This window comes from Grampus griseus, assembly GCF_964374135.1.
Source record: "Grampus griseus genome assembly, chromosome: 2".
NCBI lineage: Eukaryota > Metazoa > Chordata > Mammalia > Artiodactyla > Delphinidae > Grampus > Grampus griseus.
The window spans coordinates 141,032,021-141,051,687 of NC_139018.1; the positions used below are offsets into that span (position 1 = coordinate 141,032,021).

At 40.7% G+C, this 19,667-nt stretch overlaps 1 protein-coding gene across 2 annotated transcripts in view; it reads right to left on the bottom strand.

Moving 5' to 3' along the window:
- The window catches only part of CPEB1 (cytoplasmic polyadenylation element binding protein 1), a gene marked incomplete at its 3' end in the record, with an annotated part of 82,644 nt that extends 72,726 nt beyond the window's left edge, over positions 1-9,918 (bottom strand). For both annotated transcript variants that reach the window (XM_082649047.1, XM_082649048.1), the window contains exon 1: positions 9,829-9,918. The remainder of the gene's footprint in view (positions 1-9,828) is intronic.
- Between the last annotated feature and the right edge of the window lie 9,749 nt (positions 9,919-19,667).

Genomic DNA, 19,667 nt, shown 5'->3' on the forward strand with positions numbered 1-19,667 from the left:
CTGAGTGACTGAAATTTTGAAGTGTGACAATAATTAAGGTCTGCAAAGATATGGAGAAAAGCTCTCATGAAATCCTGACTGGATTGTAAATTGATAAATTCACTTTGAAAAAGAAGTCAGCAACTTAAAGTTTAAAGATAGTATACCTAATTACCCTGCAATTCACATCTAGGCACATATGCTAAAGAAATTCTTGTTACATGCACACAAGGAGATATAAACAAGGATGTTCACCAAAATACTGTTTACAACAGCAGAAAACTGGAAGAGACCTAAACATCTACCAGCAGAGGATCAGGTAAATAATGTATATATTTATGTAAAATACTAATACACAGCAATTCAAATGCACTGGTTTGACTTCAATATCAATATGGACACAGTGTAAATGTAATGATACACTGGGGGTGGGTAGCATATACCAGAAAGACAATATATGTTATACTATTTATGTAAACCTTTAAAGCAGGGGTCCCCAACCCCCAGGCCTCGGACCAGCACCAGTCTGCGGCCTGTTAGGAACCGGGCCACACAGCAGGAGATGAGCAGCAGGCAGGCGAGCGAGCTGCCGCTCCCCATCGCTCGCATTACCGCCTGAACCACCTCCCCTGACCCCATCCGAGGAAAAACTGTCTTCCACAAAACTGGTCCCTGGTGCCAAAAAGGTTGGGGACCGCTGCTTTAAAGCACGACATTTAGATAGAGGTATAAGGGGTCTTCTTAGGTGCTGGTAACATTCTGTTTCTTAATTTGAGCTACGGTTACATGGGTGTTTCTTTGTGATAATTCACCCCATTGTATACTTACTTGTGTACTTTCCTGAATGTATGTTCTATTTACATAAAAAATTAAAACACACAAAGCAATGTTTATGGACAAATACGTAAAAGTATAAAGGAAATACACCAACTTTAGGAGAGTTGTTATCTCTAGAAGAAAGAGTAGGGGGACTTCCCTGGTGGTCCAGTGGTTAAGCACCCGTCTTCCAAAGCAGGGGACGGGGGTTGGATCCCTGTTCGGGGAACCAGGATCCCACATACCATGGGGCAACTAGGCCCGTGAACTCTAGAGCCCGCGTGCCCCAACTAGAGAGCCTACATGCTGCAGCTACTGAGCCCACGCACTCCGGAGCCTACATGCCACAACTAGAGAGAAGCATGCACACCGCAACAAAGAGCCCTTGCACTGCAACAAAAGATCCCACATGTTGCAACTAAAGACCCGACTCAGCCAAATAAATAAATAAATATTTTTTTAAAAAGATGGCGCTGGCCTCAAGGAGACTAGGGGAAACAGACAAACACAACAAACGCAAAGTTTTATTTGATGTTTCATGTTGCCTCAAAAAGTTTCAAACATGTCAAAATCTTAACATTTGTTAAAGATGGGCGGTAGATACACAGAGATAATTGATTTTCTACTCGTTTCTCTATTTTGAAATATTTAATAGTAAAAAATTCTCTACAAAAGCAAAACAAGTACATTTAAATCCCACCATTCAGAGATAACTGCTGTTTTAAAAATGTTGACAGATCTACTGAGGTATAATTGACTTAATAAACTGCACATATTTAAAGTGCAAATTTTGATGTTTCAGTATGTTACTTCCATGGAACCACCACCACAATCAAGAAAATGAATATATCCATCATCCCCAAGTTTCCTCATGCCCCTTTGTAATCCCTCCCCTTCCCCGTCCCTGTGCCCCTTTCCCCAGCAAACTACGGATCTGCTTTCTGTCACTACAGACTAGTTTGTATTTTCTAGAATTCTATGTAAATGGAATTTTAAGTATATTCTCTTTTTTTGTCAGGCTTCTTTCACTGAGTATAATTATCCTGAGATTCATCTATGCTGTGGTACACAATGATAAATAATATTCTTTTGTATGGACATGCCACCATTTGTTTATCCATTTCCCAACTGATGGACATTGGGGTTGTGTCCACTTTGTTGGCTATCACAAATAAAGAGGTTATGAACGTTTGTGTACAAGTCTGTCTATGGATATATGCTTTCATTTCTGTTGAGTGTGACTAGTACTGCCTAAAACTGTCAAGGTCATCAAAAACAAGGGAAGTGAGAAACTGTCACAGTCTAGAAGAGCCTAAACAGACATGGGACTAAATATAATATGGGATCTTGGTACAGAAAAAGGACATTAGGCAAAAAATAAGAAAATCAAAATTAAATATGCACTATAGTGTCAATACTGTTTCATTAGTTGTGACAAATGTGACAGAAATTCACCATACTAATGTCAGATGTTAACAACAGGGGAAACTGGATAGGAATATATACAAGAACTCTTTGCACTACTTTTGTAATTTTTCTATAAATCAAAAACTATTCGAAAACAAAATTTTCTTTAAAAAATCTATGAGTAGAACTGCTGGGTCATATGGTAGGTAAGTGTTTAACTTTTTAGGAATCTACCAAACTGTTTTCCAAACAGTTGTACCATTTTGCATTCCCCCCAGCAGTTTATGAAAGTTCCAGATCTTCCACATTCATGTCATTCTTGGCATGGTCAGTCTTCTTAATTTCAGACATTCTAAAAGGTGTGTACATCATTAATATTTTAATATAAAAAATTTTGGTGTACATTTTGCCAAGGTATGTGTGTACACGCACATGCATATTTTTTTTCAAACAAGATCAGCACGATCAGATTTCCTGGTTCCTATTGGAAAATGGGCAGCTGCCTAAATACAAATCTCTCCATATATCCTCCAAAAACCACATGGATCAACAAAAGTGAATAAAACCACTCGCAGACTGAAACTACAGAACATTTAGAAAACAGAATACCATAAACTTAAATTTGCATGTAAGAGGGACTCAAATTTCCAAAACTCAACAGTATGTATATCCAGCTCTGGAGCCCACATTAGAAAAGACCATCAGGCAACAGCAACTAAACAGAAAACGACACACACAAAAATCATTTACAGTAGCATTAGACAGACACCTACCCAGACCTAGAGATGAACCTAAAAAAGGATGTCCAAGATGTCTATAAAACATTGAGAAAAATTAAAGACCTGATAAATGAAAGGATACACCAACTTTATGAATTCAAAGATTTGTCATCAACATACCAATTTTCTATAAATTTATTCATAGATTCAATGAAATCTCAATCAAAATTCCAGCAGCGTTTGGGAGTGGGGGTTGGGGGGGTGGAACGACGTGATACTGACAAGCTAAATCTATGACCATGTGGAAATGCAAAAATCCAAGAGGAACCAAGAATCATGAAGGACAAAGCCAGAGGACTTCACTACCAAATATCAAAATCTACTATAAAGTTGTAGTAACTAAGACAAGGACAGATAAACAGCTCAATGGAAGAAAATCAATATGCACATACAACATATATACTTGATTTATGAGAAAGGTGACAGCAGTGCAATGAAAAGGGATTTTTTTTTTTCAACATAGTACTGGGTCAACTGGCTATCTATACAGAAAAAAATGAATCTTGACCTTCCACCATGTACAAAATTAATCCCAGATGGGTTGGAAATCTAAGAGTGAAAGGTAAAACAATAAGTTTTTAAAATGAGACACAAAATATCTTCATGACTTTGGAATAGGGAAACATTTCTTAAACAGGACACAAAGGATTAACCACATTTGAAAAGTCGATAAACTGGACATCATTAAAACTTAAATTATGTTATTCAAAATATACCAATTAAAAGCATAAAGAGGGCTTCCCTGGTGGCGCAGTGGTTGAGAGTCCGCCTGCCAATGCAGGGGACACGGCTTCGTGCCCTGGTCCGGGAGGATCCCACATGCCACGGAGTGGCTGGGCCCGTGAGCCATGGCCGCTGAGCCTGCGCGTTCAGAGCCTGTGCTCTGCAACGGGAGAGGCCACAACAGTGAGAGGCCCACATACCGCAAAAAAAAAAAAAAAAGTATAAAGACAAGCTACAGGTTGGAAGAAAACATTTTTATTCTATATATCAAAGAACTCATATGCAGAATATATAAACAGTAAACAGGAAAGAGCAACAAGTAAACAGGAAAAAGGCAGGTAACCATAAAGAAATATTAGGGTAAGACCTGAAAAGGCACTTCAGGAAAGCGGATATCCAAAGGTCAACAGACATATGAAAAGGTGTTCAACTTCATGAGTCATCAGGGAAATGAAAATTAAAACCGCAACAGAGATGCCATTACATACTCACCAAAATGACCAGTGAAAAAGACAATACCAATTGTTAGTGAGGATGTGGAACTAACCCAAACCACCTGACATTGTCACAAGTGTAAACCGGTGCACTTGCTGTGAAAAACTGGCAGCATCTATTAATGCTGAAATCACACATACCCTATAAGCCAACACTCTCCTAGGAGTACACCCAAAAGAAATAAGTTCACCAAAAGACATGCTCATAGCAGCACTATTCATAATGGCCCCAAATGTCTATTAACAGTAGAATGAATAAGCCAGAATGAATATTCATACAACAGAATACAGTATAGCAGTGGGAACAAATGATCCACAACTACTGGCTGTGATATGGATGAATTTCACAGCTGAAGAGTATATATTTATGATTCTATTTATGTAAGTTCAAAACCAGGCAGAACTAATGTATGCATCTAAAAGTCAGCATGGTGGTTTACCCTTCACTAGTTAAGAACCTGCAGAGTTTCTGGGGGTTTCTGGTCTATTGCCTCTATATATGAGTGGATATATACAAGATGTGTTTGGTATGTGAAAATTCATTGAATTTGCATATTTATCATAGTAAAAGTATCATACATACTTTTCTGTATGTATGTTATACCTGGATTAAAAGTTAAATTTTTAACTGCTAAAGCCATATATTAAGGTTCTATAAAATATTTATTTCGTGGGAAACAAGACTTCCCGAGAGTAATTTCAACTGTCGCCTGTTAGCTGGGGCTGAATATAGTAAAATTATTATTATTTGTTTTTTGGCTGCATTGGGTCTTTGTCGCTGCACACGGGCTTTCCCTACTTGCGGCAAGCGGGGGCCACTCTTCACTGTAGCGCGCGGGCCCCTCACCACGGCGGCCTCTCCCGTTGCAGAGCACAGTCTCCAGGCGTGCGGGCTTCAGCAGTTGTGGCACACGGGCCCAGTAGTTGTGGTGCACGGGTTCTAGAGCTCAGGCTCAGTAGTTGTGGCACACGGGCTCAGTCGCGCTGCGGCATGCGGGATCCTCCTGGACCAGGGCTCGAACCCGCGTCCCCCGCACCGGCCGGCAGATTCCCAACCACTGTGCCACCAGGGAAGTCCCTGAATACAGTAAAATTTATTTCAGAATAGCTTTTCAGACAATTTACTGATGATACTCCAGAATAAAAAAGGAAACCATCTCAGTCAGAAATTCAATACATCTGTACAATTATACACTTCTTTGGTCCTAAATTGAAAGTCAGCAGTTCATCTAGATCTGGGTGCCAGTTACATGCTTGTGTTCAGTTGGAGACGGTGTGAGCTCTTCACTTATGATATGTACTTTTCTGTATGTGTATTACACTTAAATAAAAAAATCTTAATCAGTGTTTCAGTCCCACACCTTACTGTGAACTACTTTGACTAATCTTTCCCTTTTCTCAGGGAGTTAACGTGAAACTTTTTCCTCCAGTCACTGCCTCCAGCCCATCCAGTAGTTAAGATGTCCCTTAACCTCATCTTACCAATTTTCACACTTTACAGACACTAAATAAATACTCAGTTCATTTATGCTTTAATCACATGTCCATTTACAGCCCATTTCCCTCCTTCCTCATTGTTTAATATTGATAGATTATGGTTTAAGGGACCAGGGAGTGGGGAAAGGGCCCTCTAGGTAGCAGACACCCCTCTCATGAGGAATTGCTGTGTAAGAGATCCGGCTCTAGCCTACCCTTCCAGCCCCATCCCAACTCCTACCACCCCATACACAACAACAAGGGCCATCTTGGTGGGATGCTAGCCCAAAAGCTCAGGCCTTCTGCAACCTCTCCTGAACCACAGAAAGTCACAACTTCCCTGTGTGTCAACTGGTGGGAATCAGACAGCTCCAGCCACCCTCCACCCTCCTCCCTCCCTGCCCCACATCTTCTCTCAATTTCTCTTTCATCTCTACTCAGTCAAGGACAGAGAGCAAGTCTGCTGCCTAACAATGGGCTCAACCTTGCCTTCCTTCTTGGAAGCCCCCTCAACCTATACAAATGCTTCTCTTGGAAGACACTTCCAAACTCGCTTGGCTTGACAGCGGAAGCAGCATTGCGCCCCACTGTGCTCCACTAAGAGGGGAGGGAATCACTTCAAATGCTGCCCTCCCTAAGCAGTCTTCTTACACAGACCAGGGAAAGGCTGAGATGTTTGTGGTAGTAGGGACAGCTCTGTGACCTCTTCGTATCTGTGAAGCCAGTGAGGTGTACCTGGCTCCAACTCTTGGGGACTGTCACTGTACCACAGGTCATTTAGCAACACCTCTTCAATTTCAGCTTTGGACCCCAATGCTAATTCTGAAGCGACAGTAAAAAAAAAAAAAAAAAAAAAAATCTACTCAACATCCAGTTACAATGAAATGGCTTTCTCTTCTTCAAGGCACGTTTCAAATGCTACTTCATCCAAAAGTGTTTCCTAGTTCCCTAACCAGTACAGTCTCTCCTTCCTTTGACCCTGCCACAGCACTTTCCCAATAATACCTTATCAACTGAGCGTGTAGTTCTGATACTACTCTCACTGCATACTATATGTAATGAAATTTTGTCACAGCTAACACACAGCCTTGCAAATGACAATGCAAACATTTGCTCAAATGAAAAAAATAAATGATACATAACTATTGCAAAGTTAGGTATACCTATACGAAACAAGGTGTGCAATTAAAATTAAATTCGCCTATGCAAAATTCAAACAGCAATGTGAAACACTGTGCCAACATACACCATTTTTAACAAGTTGTTTTTATTATAAAACATGTTTGGGGACTGCCCTGGTGGCGCAGTGGTTAAGAATCTGCCTGCCAATGCAGGGGACACGGATTTGAGCCCTGGTCCGGGAAGATCCCACATGCCGTGGAGCAACTAAGCCCATGAGCCACAACTACTGAAGCCCATGCACCTACAACCTGTGCTCCGCAACAACAGAAGCCACCGCAATGAGAAGGCCACGCACCACAATGAAGAGTAGCCCCCACTTGCCACAACTAGAGAGAAAGCCCACGTGCAGCAACAAGGACCCAATGAGGCCAAAAAATATAAATTAATTTATTTATTTTAAAAAAACCCATGTTTGTCACAGAAGAACCAGTAGGGGAAAGCACACAGAAAACAAATTACCCATTACACCTTCACTGCTACATTTATGTCTTGTCATTCCAGTCTTTTTCTATACATATATACATACCTGAGACCATACTGTTTTGCACTTTGCTTTTTCACTTCAGGTACTGTGATTATCTATATCATTAAGTAGTCTTCTACAAACATCATATCAATAACTGCAGAGCATTCCACTGCATAGTTACTTCAGCTTTTGTTGTCATCAAATTGTCCCTAGTTATAATACTGTGATAACCAATCTTGTTCTTAGGTTTGTTTTTGTTTTTTGCAGTGCGGGCCTCTCCCTGTTGTGGCCTCTCCCGTTGCGGAGCACAGGCTCCAAACATGCAGGCTCAGGGGCCATGGCTCACAGGCCCAGCCGCTCCGCGGCATGTGGGATCTTCCCGGACTGGGGCACGAACCCGCGTCCCCTGCATCAGCAGGCAGACTCTCAACCACTGCGCCACCAGGGAAGCCCTTGTTCTTAGGTTTTTATCATTCTGATTATCTCCTTAGGTAATAGGATTACTTCTGACCAGAAGCTGCAAATTCACGTTGAAGTTCCTCATGGAAAATACATGCCCAAGTTTACTTGCTCATTAACCACAAGGTGGGTTTTCCTGCTGGGGAAACCTGGGAAAGCTGCTCTCTGCTCTAGGCCAGGCAGCCCTGCCTCACCACTCAAGACCAAGAGCCCACAGCCCTGCACCAACATCTCAGGTGGGGACAAGGAGAGAGCTGACCATACCGTGGGGGCTAGATATGTGCGAAGGACAGCCCAGAACACCTTGACCAGAACCTCTCCTACGATCCCTTGAGGTCCCTTCAAACTGCAGTACTGCTTTCCTTATTGAGCCCCCCAGGAGGACTCTGTGAGGCATTTGGGGAGGTACCATTCTGCCCTACAGCTGGAAAAACTATCTACTTTATCTCACTGCCCAAGGGCAACCTTACAAGCCAGGTTTCCCTATTTCTTCAAGGTACTCTTCTTGAACCCGTGCCCTGAGAAGACCCTGAAGAGGCCAAGAAGTCTGTACCTTGTAGTCTGGCCAGTCAGTGACCTGGGCAGAGTGGGATGGTCACTTTCACCAGCACCTGGCATCTTGCCAGCGAGGCCACCGGGCGCCCTGGCCAACTGCAAACGTACACTCCTCAAAGCTCCTGTCTCACTGACCAGGAGCCTTCCCCTCACACAAGTCAACAACCTAGCATTAGCTGAAAAATACTTTGCTATAAACCATAAAAGTTCCAGCATGTCTGAAGCAACCCAGTGAAATTTAAGTCATTGTTGAGTGTCATTCTTATTGGAATGTAACTCATGCAACTTTCTGAAAAGGAAAAAACAATGCATACATAGCAAGCAGGTTCTCTGAATTTTTAACTCAGCATAAGCTAAAGAATAAGGGTTAGCTCACAGCTGACTCCAAATAACAGAAAACATCCCATGTATACTCTTTTGGAAGTTAGAAGAGACAAGACCCACCGGTATCTCCCAGCCCCCATGCTCTTCTCTCATTTCCCTTCCAGCACAATTTAATAAATAAATTCCATGGGGCCATCTCCTTCCTAATGGACTTCTCCCTTAAACATTTAGCTACTTTATGTTCACATGCTCCTACATCTTTGTGGGAATTATTTCCAAGGTCAAGTTAAAAATAAATCAAAGAATTTGTAACTAAAAAACAGCAATTACCAGTCCTTGTTCTGAGAATCTGTGTTTTACCAAATATTTTCAAGGTCCGTTTACAAAATTAAAAACACGTTCATTTTCATCTAAAATAATTCAAACAAAAAATATTCCATCAACATTCCTATAATATGTTGCAACTCCCACAAAAAGATTATGAAACACTGTTAGGACACCCAAGCCTCCTTGTGAAGAATCATCTTCAGGAGATGCTCCCCTCTCCCCAACTATTCTGTGGAATATACTAAATATCATAAAAATCAAACGCTTGTTGACTTGCACTCATTTTGAAAGAAATTAAAACACTGAAGAGCTGCACCATCCCATACAGTAGCCACTAGTCACATGTGGCTACTGAGCACTTGAAATGAAGCTAATTCAAATTGAGCTCTGCTGTAAATGTAAAATATACACTGGATTTTGAAGTCTTAGTACTAACGAAAGAATATCTCATTAAAAGTTTTTTATGTTGATTACATGTTGACACGATATTTTGACTACGCTGGGTTAGATCAAGTATTACACTTTTTTAAACTTTCCTAATGCAGCTATTAGAAAACCTACCTTAACATATGTGACTCTACTGTAATTGTATATATAAATAGCCCTGTCACTTTGACCTATCCTTTTTCACCTAATCGTCTTGTGAATCATAAAAAAGATTTCTGTATTATAATCGAAGGAAGTCTTCACCCCAAAGGGGACCCAATCCACAAGGCAAACTACAAAAGGGGCAAGTGTTGTCAGAGATTCAAGGTCATTCTTCATAGGCGTCACCAGGAAGCTGCCTAGAAACAGCTGTGTACACATGCCTAGCACATCCAAGTTTTCAAATATAAGTCACCTGGCAAATGATCATGGATTCCTCGATTTACAGGTGTAGTGCAGACTCTACTGAAATCCAGAGAATTATCCAATATGGCATTTATCCTTCGAAAGATATTGGCATTGCTACACGTGGAGAGCGCAGGTGCTTCCTGATTGTCCCAGCAATCTTTTATCCTTCCTGCGTCTTCCTCCTAGACGCAGAAAAAAGATGTTTAGATTTTCTACTCTCCCTTTTTCTTTTTTTTTTTTTTTTTGCGGTACGCAGGCCTCTCACTGTTGTGGCCTCTCCCATTGCGGAGCACAGGCTCCGGACGCGCAAGCTCAGCGGCCATGCCTCATGGGCCCAGTCGCTCCGCGGCATGTGGGATCTTCCCGGACCGGGGCACGAACCCGTGTCCCATGCATCGGCAGGTAGACTCTCAACCACTGCGCCACCAGGGAAGCCCTCTACTCTCCCTTTTAATAGAGACTTCACACCTCCTTTCTTCTAATCCAACACCACAAGTTAAAGTTAACAAGGACTTGGGTTTCTTGCCTATATATTAAAATACTTCACTCTAAGCAAGGCACCCTGAGAGAACCATAAGAGGGAGAAACACTGAAATGTAAGATGCTGCCTCAAGAACCTTCTAACATAATGGGACATGTATAGGAAGTAGAATGGCATGGTAGCAGCAACATGAGCTTTAAGAACCAGACACACCTGGTTCAAATCTTGAATTTATCTACACAATAGATTATTTGGCAATAAAAAAGAATGAAGTACTGATACAAACTACAACACAAGTAAACCTCAAAAACATTAAGTGAAAGAAACCAGTCACACAGGACCACAGATTATATGAGCCCAATTATATGAAACATCCAGAATAGGCAAATCTAAAGTAGATTAGTTGGGGCTTCCCTGGTGGTGCAATGGTTAAGAATCGCCTGCCAATGCAGGGGACACGGGTTCCAGTCCTGGTCCAGGAAGATCCCACGTGCTGCGGAGCAACTAAGCCCGTGTGCCACAACTACTGAGCCTGCGCTCTAAAGCCCACAAGCCACAACCACTGAGCCTGCGTGCTGCAACTACTGAAGCCTGTGCACCTAGAGCCCGTGCTCCACAGCAAGAGAAGCCACCACAATGAGAAGCCTGTGCACCGCAACGAAGAGTAGCCCCCACTCGCCGCAACTGGAGAAAGCCCGCACGCAGCAACAAAGACCCAACACAGCCAAAACTAAAATAAAATAAATTTATAAAAAAAAAATAAAGTTGATTAGCTGCCTTCAACTGGGGATGTGGGGAGCAGGTTAGAAGGTCGTGTCTAATAGGTACAAAATTTCTTTTTGAGATTATGAAAATATTCTAAAATTAGACTACAGTGATGTAAATATATGTATATATGTATACATATATTGTAAATATATGTATGGAAAGATGGTGTATACGCTTTGGAGTACAAATACTAAGTTTACCACTTAAGTATCTTCTTTGAGCCTTGGTTGCCTTAGGTACAAAATGGAGTACCACCTACTTTACAGTTGAAAGGTGAACTTTACGGTTATGCAAATTATATCTCAATACAGTTGTTTAAAAAGTTTGGTTCTGCCATTTACTGGCAGTTATTAATCTCTGTGCCACAGTTTCCCCATTTGTGAAATGGCAGAAGAGTACCTACCAACCTTCTGATGAGATGTTTACAGCACTTAGGATGGTGCTGGCATATGGTAGCTACCATTTTTACATCTGAAGATATAATCACAGGAAAAGACACGGTCAGGACCAAGAGTGGTACAAACACCACCCAAAGGGAATTGTTTAAATAAGTTATACAATTCCACACGATCATTAAAAGTACTTACAACTCAGGTAAGACATTACTGAATGAGAAAAGCACTCCCAGATACATAAACATGAACTGAATCCCCACCCAAGTGATTCTTTTGGTATTCTCTGTCTTAGCAAATAACACCACCATCCTCCAGGTGCCCTAGACAGAAATCTAGGTACCATTCTTCACTTTTCAATCTCCCTCGCTCACCACATCCCATGCCTGACATTTAAGCAATGAGATACTGGCTGACAGACTGAATCTTCTAAGGGGAGCCTGACTCATCAGTTATATCATTCCCAATTACCTTGGGGCAGGGGGAAACAGACCAAGTAAGGAAACTAGCACCTAAGATCTTGTAGGTGATAACTTCAAAACAAAATTTAAAAAGCCTGGTGTTATTTTGTTTAACCTATTAAAATCCAGGTATAAGCATGAGAATGACCAGAAACATTTACAATTTTATAAACTCTGCAGGATGGCCTTAAAGGGACAAACTTGAGTTCCATATCATTTTCAAGCTCTTGAAAGAGTCCTGCAAGGTTGTTTTCCCAAGCCCTCCAGAGAGGTCCCACCGAGAATGGTTAAATCCACTGACACAAGGCCCTTTTCACAACTGTAGATTTCTAAGATGATTTTCAACTTCGTTAAGGCAACTTCACAAGGGCTAAGATAATAAGCACTTATAATCAATCTGCGGATCTTAAGGCTACATGCTTCATTCATCCCCTGCCTAATAACCATTAACCAATTGCCTGCTATCTACAGCAGCATTCTAAGGGTAGGCAGGTTAGACAGAGACTCAGTCAAAAAAAATTTTTTGAAGTCTAGAAAGGGAACTAAGACCTGATTATGTCGTGAACAATCACAACACAAGCTACAATGTGCTGTAAACATACACTGTCCTCTGAGCTGAGGGGACTCAGAGGAAGAGAATGTGCCTGGAAGTGAGGGTAAGACGAAGGTCTGAAGAACACAGAGAACAGAGCAGCATTATCAAAAGTGGTCCAGCATGGCCGAGTGTTAGGTATGGGAGAATAGAGCAGACTGGAAAGGAGGTCTATATGCTTTGGAGTACAAATACTAAGTTTACCACTTAAGTAACTTCTTTGAGCCTTGGTTGCCTTAGGTAGAAAATGGAGTACCCACCTACCTTGCAGACTTTGTGGTAATGAGAAATTAAAGTGCCTGGATACGCTCGGTAACTTATTAGGGACAAATGTCTCCCAACTCCATCACTGTTACTCATAAGTATGCTTTCAACTTATCCTAATCAAGTTCACAGAGAAGCTTATAGCACATAACTAGAGGGTTTTTTGCCTTAATGGTTTGAAACTACCACTCATAATTCTTTAAAATCTGAACCCACACCATGCAGCTATGTTTGCTAGTTCAGGAATAAGATCCTAAAATGTTATACCTATTTGTATGCCAGAACAAATCTAGATTTGCCCTATTTTAGAAACCCTGGCCTTGTCTTCAAATACCGTATAACCCAGGATCAACATGGTGATGAAATGGCCATTCCTTCAGGTCAAAATCCTGGTTTGTGGATATTTGTCACAAATGAATGCCAACTCTACCACCTTCTGGGTTTGTTTTCATTAAGTTTGCCTTTAATCAACAACAAAATATCTACACTGCAGACCACTTCAAGACTATTACCTGAGTCCTCAAAAGCCAGCTGAAAGATTTATGGAAGACTGTCTGAATGGGACACAGTTTATCTACTCCTCCTGATGGAGTTTTAAGCCTGGGGTTCCATGGATTGGAATCCACTGACTCCCTTTGCAAAACCGTTCATGCTAAAAATTTTTCTGAGAATAAAGTTTTCTAATTAATCAGATATTTTTAGTTAATAGCACTGGTCTTGAACATTTTGGTTTTTTTAACCTATTGTACAGCAAAAGAAAGTAATATACTTAGGTATCCCAAAAAAAGTGGTTCTGAGACGTACTTTGGCAATTTGGTCTCAATTTTTTAGTAAGTAATAATAAAGCTGAATAAAACCTCTTTAGCATGTACACTCAGGATTTTGAGGATACTGTTTACCACAATTTCGAACAGCACTTGTATGACTACCCACTCAGTAAAATGTCATTCAGACCAAGATAAGGAAATGTTACAGTTTCCCCTAAGGAACTGATGTTTTCCTTACATTATGGGAAAACGTAAATCTAGCCAAGTTTCCATGTTTGCTTTAGTCTCCTGGTCACTCAAAGCCAGTTTCTGTTTGAATTTCAGTGACTCTACAGCTGTTAAGAAATGCTTCTCTAACTTTCTCCTTGGTCCTTGCTTGTCCATTCTTAAACTTCCACCTCAAGTCTTCTGTGCAAGAATGTAAGGAATAAAAATTTATTGGTTGATCCATATGAAGTTGTCAATATCCTACCTTTTCTACCAACAAAATGACAGTGTCACATAGTCTAATATTTCATAAATACTAAAAACTTGCTAGGTCAGATGTTGAGATTACTGAAATATGTAAAACATAATCCATGCCCTAGGGAGAACGAGCTAAGTGGGAGAAAGACAGACAACCAGCTAGGTAAGTGGAGATCAAGGTAAGTACAAAATACTACAGAAGAGATGAGTATATTTAAGGTACCTAGGATGGTTTAACAATTCAGACTTTTAAGCTAGGGATTAATGAAAAAGCAGAATTTCAATAAGCAAGTCTGAAGAAGAACATAATAGACAAAGAACAAGCACAGAGTGGATACAGAACCCAGTAAATTCAAGGAAAGGGAGTGCAGGAACAAGACTGGGCAGGGAGGCTCACCAAGAATAAAGGAGATAAGGCTGCAGGTCCTTATCTGCAGAAAGAGACCAGATACAAGACTCAAGATACCACCTCCTCTTCATTCATGATCTCACTTCCCTCTCTGTTCTCCACTGGTTCCTTCCCATTAGTAAGTATGCTCAAGGCTCTCTCATCTTAAAAAAAACCACATCTTCCTTGATTTAAAACATTCTGTTAAGCCACTGCCTTTCTTCCTTTTGCTCTACCACCAATCTTTTAGAAAATATGCCATATTTACTTCTGAACCTCCTGTTCATCCTTCCTCTCAACCCATAATATCCTGCCAGCATGTCCTTCTCCCCCCAAAAGAAACTACATTAATGACCTGAGTTGCCAAACCCAACCGATACTTCAAATCTATCTTACTTGATTGACATCTTTGGGTATCTGATCCTCGGCTACTCTCCACTCATTTAATTCAGGAACCACTTTCTCCTGGCTCTCCCTTTACTTTTCTGGTTATTCTTCAGTTTCTACAGAATGCATTTAATGCCCAATATTCTTTTCGCTCTATAAACTCAGTCTGGAAAAGGAAATACTACAATTTCCAGGACAGGTTTATGAGAACATTAAGGGAATATTTAATACCAAGACTGCTCAAGAATACGTAAAACACATGGTCACTATAACTGTAGCTCTTGTCACACTTACCTGTCAAACTGTTTGCTGTATGCATAGTTAGCTCTGCATTTGATAAACTGTAAGATCGTTCAAGGCCTTTATCAAAGTAGCACCCAACATAATATCTGCTAAATTTGCAGGCACTCAATACAGATACCACAGGAAAAGCAGACCCATATTATATTCATTTCATAGGTATTTTTACCACCTCCATCACAACCTCCATAAATTGTAGTGACTCCTTTCTTAATTATTAAGACAAGAACAAAACCAATATTCACTCATCAATTCTATCTCTTTTCACTGTCAAAGCTCTTGGCCACTCAAAGTCATTTCAGGATTTGGGATTTTAAGTTTGGAGCAGAGACAATTCCACATGAACAAAAAACAAGGAAGCCATGAACAATATGACCTCGTGCTTGGGGACCCAAAGATTACAATTATATTTACTGATTACATTCTCACCATACACCAGGAGCTATTCTGAGGAGAGAGGATAAATAAGACAGCCCCAGCTCCCAAGGAATTAGTCTAATGGGAACACAAGCACATAAACAATTAAGTTATATGCTATATCATAAGCCTAATAATAAACATACACAGCAATTAGAAAGGATAGTAGGTAGGTAAAAAGGTTAAAAGGTTTTGCCAAACAGGCATATTACTATACCTAAACCATATTGCTATACTTAAAGCCAATGATTTACTATACCTAATATAGTTTATGTAGAGTAAATCATTCTTAACCAGTTCTGGGAATGGTGGCAACTCAAAATCCAAGTTCCCAGACACCAGCCAAAGGACAGCAGTGAGATCTGCTATGTTAATTCTTTTCTGCACACCCATAAGCATGTCTAAATTGTTCACATCTGTAACGTGTAAGATGGATAATTATTCACATCTCTAATGTAGTACTATACAGCAAAAACAAAACTTCTGTACTACACTGCAACTTACAGAAACCTCACAGAAACTGAACTGTGGGGAAAAAAAAAAGGCCAAACTCAAGAGTACATGCTACATGATTTCATTTATAAGAAGTTCAAAAACAGGCAAAGCCAACTGATGACAACAGAAATCAGAACAGTATTTAACTGTGTGTGTGTGTGTGTGTGTGTGTGTGTGTGTGTGTGTGGAGAGGGGAAGGGATAAAAGGCACAAAGGAACCTTACAGAGTGTTGGAAATGTTCTGCATCTTGATTTGTGATATATAAAAATAATAAACATAAATAAGTAAAAATACATAAAACTATATAAACATGTAAAAATTGATCAAGCTATACACTAACACTAGTGCCTTTTACTGCATGTATGTTACTACCCAATTTTTTAAAAGTTCAAGGAATAGACCAGCAAGGGCTCAAACGTGGCCACTAAGCTGAAGTCAGACCATGAGAGACTTTATACACTAACTAAGGAACTTGACCTTATTCTGTGGCAGTAGTTCTCAAAGCAGAGTCTGGGTACCCACCCTTTCAGAGGTCCATGAAAACAAAACTATTTTCATAATTCTAAGATATCAGTTTATTTTTTCACTGTGTTGACATTTGCACTGATGATACAAAAGCAATAGAAGTAGGTAAATCTGGCACCTTAGCAGAAATCAAGGCAATGCCAATAAACTGTAGCAAAATTTATTGTATTCCTTATGGTATGAATTCCCAGAAAAAGCCAGATTTACTATGTCCTTGGGTAAACAGTAAAAATTTTACTAAATCTCAACCCTTGAGTACATGCCTTTAATATTCTCTGAGACAGGGGACTTCCCTGGTGGTGCAGTGGTTAAGAATCCTCCTGCCAATGCAGGGGACACGGGTCGAGCCCTGGTCCGGGAAGATCCCACATGCCGCGGAGTAACTGAGCCCGTGAACCACAACTACTGAGCCTGCGCTCTAGAGCCCATGAGCCTAGAGCCCGTGCTCCGCAACGAGAAGCCACCACAATGAGAAGCCCATGCACCGCGACGAAGAGTAGCCCCAGCTTGCCACATCTAGAGAAAGCCCACGTGCAGCAACGAAGACCCAACACAGCCAAAAAATAAGAATTTAAAAAAAAAAATTTTTTTTAAGTATTTGTGTTTGAGTTTCAAGAAGAATTAGCCTTTTTTTTTCCCATGAAATAATTTTTGTAATACTTGAAACAACTGACATACTATGGTTATCAATTTTGGGTATTTGGCAAACATTCTCTTGAAAACAAAGTTAAGCCAGTAGCTTCAAAAGATAAATCATTGTCAGTATCTGTTGCTAACGATAAAATCTGAACTTGGAAGAAAAAAATAAGAATTCTGGAAAAACTGTATTTGCCACCACTTGAACTTGACACCTTCCTCAATACTTTAAAAGACTTTTCTGATGAGACTGGTGGTGCTATTAACCAGTATTTGCAATACTGCACAACTCAGTGAACCAACATTTGTCAAATGATTAAAACATGATGTTACAAAATCAGACATGGGTAGATGACATCCAAAGTGCAAGACAGACCAATGCATTTTAACATAACAGAGCATGAAGAGTACATCCATACGGCTTCAGATTTCATGTTGCAACTACAGTTGGACCTTTATATCCTTGGGTTCCTCATCTGCAGATTCAGCTAACCACAGGGTAAAATTATTAGGGGAAAATATTCCAGAAATTTCCAAAAAGCAAAAGCTGATTTTGCCATGCACTGGCCAACTATTTAACTGGCATTTATGTTGTATTTACAATTACTTACATAGTATTAGGTACTATAAGTAATCTAGAGATGATCTGAGGTATATGGAAGGATTGCGCGGGTTATAAACAAATACTGTGTGATTTTACATAGGGAACTAGAGCATCCCGGATTTTGGAATCCATGGGGGGTCCTGGAACCAATCCCCCATGGATACTGAAGGACAACTGGAACCTTTAAGAAGTTACCACTTGTTGGCGCCAAAGAGGAAAAGCCAAATCACCTGAAAAGGCTATTAAAATATTTCTCCTCTTCCAACTACATATCTATGTGAGACCAAATTTTCCTCATATACATCTACCAAAACAACGTATGGCAACAGATTACAGAGGCAGACAACAAAACCCAGCTTCTATTAAATCAGATACTAAAAAGGTTAACAAACGTATAGAAAAATGCTTACTTTTCTCAGTTTTTTTTGTTTTGGAAAATACAATTGTTAGTACGTAATAGATTTGTTACTTTTAAATGACTAATGGATAAATTTATTTTCAGTTTAAATTTCTAATGGGTAAATAGTGACAGATATGATTCACATGCGTGAAGGCTCCTGAGGTCCTCAAAATTTTAAGAGTATAAAGGAATCCTGAGATGAAAATGTTTGAGAACCACTGCCTCATAGAATAGGTGATCAAATTTGCACTTTTCAAAGATCTTATAAGAACATCTCAGCAGGAATGCAAACATCCTGAAAGGCTCAAGATATGTCTGTAAGATTTGATAGGGCAAAATGAATTTGCTAAAAAGAGTTTCAGAACAGAATGTGTGAGAGGGAACAGGATCCTATGATGTCAGATCTCAAGGATTTAAGAGATGAATAAAGGGTGAGGCAGTAAAGACTGCGGGGGGGGGGGGGGGGCAGGTTACTCTGTACAAAAGCTTGATGGGGAAGCTAAGAAAAGCCAGTGAGGCTAGTTGCTGGAGGGGCTGTTGTACTAGGAAAAGTCTAAACATGAGAGAGAGATGACCATGTTTACAGACAGAGATAAAAGATGTGGCAGGGACAACTGACCAAGAGGTCCTGAAGGTATGAGAGAAGATGGACACCAAGACACAAAACTGCTCTTTGAATAGGGAGGAGGACAATCCTTCAATAACCGGAAAAGAGGGATGGTAAAGGAAGCTAAGTCCAACTGGAGAGGGCAAGAAAAGGGCCTATATAACCAACCATCCAGACCCTCCAGTTTCTTTGTTCGTCACAAAAATTTATGAGCTTGTCTGAGTCTCATTACAAAGAAAAAGACATGCTTAGCAAAACTGAAAATCTTCCGCAAGTCAACCAGGTTAACAGGGCACTAGTACTCAAGTCAGAATCCCAGCCTGGCTCTCCTCTTCCTTCTGCATCAAGGCAGCCTGAAAAACAAGAGAGGAGGAGAGGAGAGACCAGGTCAGGGAACTGCTCTGTGCCAACTCTGAAGCTGTGGGGGGAGCCTCTTCCAAGGGCAGGGAAATACTGTTCTCAGCTCCATCTGACACATTCAGAAATTTTAGCATTAAGAGAGCCTCCCAAACTCAGGCAGGGCAATATGAGTGGGAAAAGCAGCAGGGTGGTGGAGCTGGCGTAAGCTCCTGACCGGCAGAGACAAATTCAGCCTCTTCAAGTCCAAAAATCCAAAGGAAGTTTGAGTTTCATTTTAAAATTCCTGTATTTAATCAGCAACACCTCACTATTTGTTCCGTGGAGAGGTGTGTAGGGGATGAGAAAGGGGATGAGAAAGGATACAGGAAAATACCCTCTCATCCAGAGCTCACTATTCAGCTTGGGAGATACAACCACCCATTAAGACCCAAGGACCAGGGCTTCCCTGGTGCCACTGTGGTTAAGAATCCGCCTGCCAATGCAGGGGACACGGATTCGAGCCCTGGTCCGAGAAGATCCCACATGCAACTGTAAGA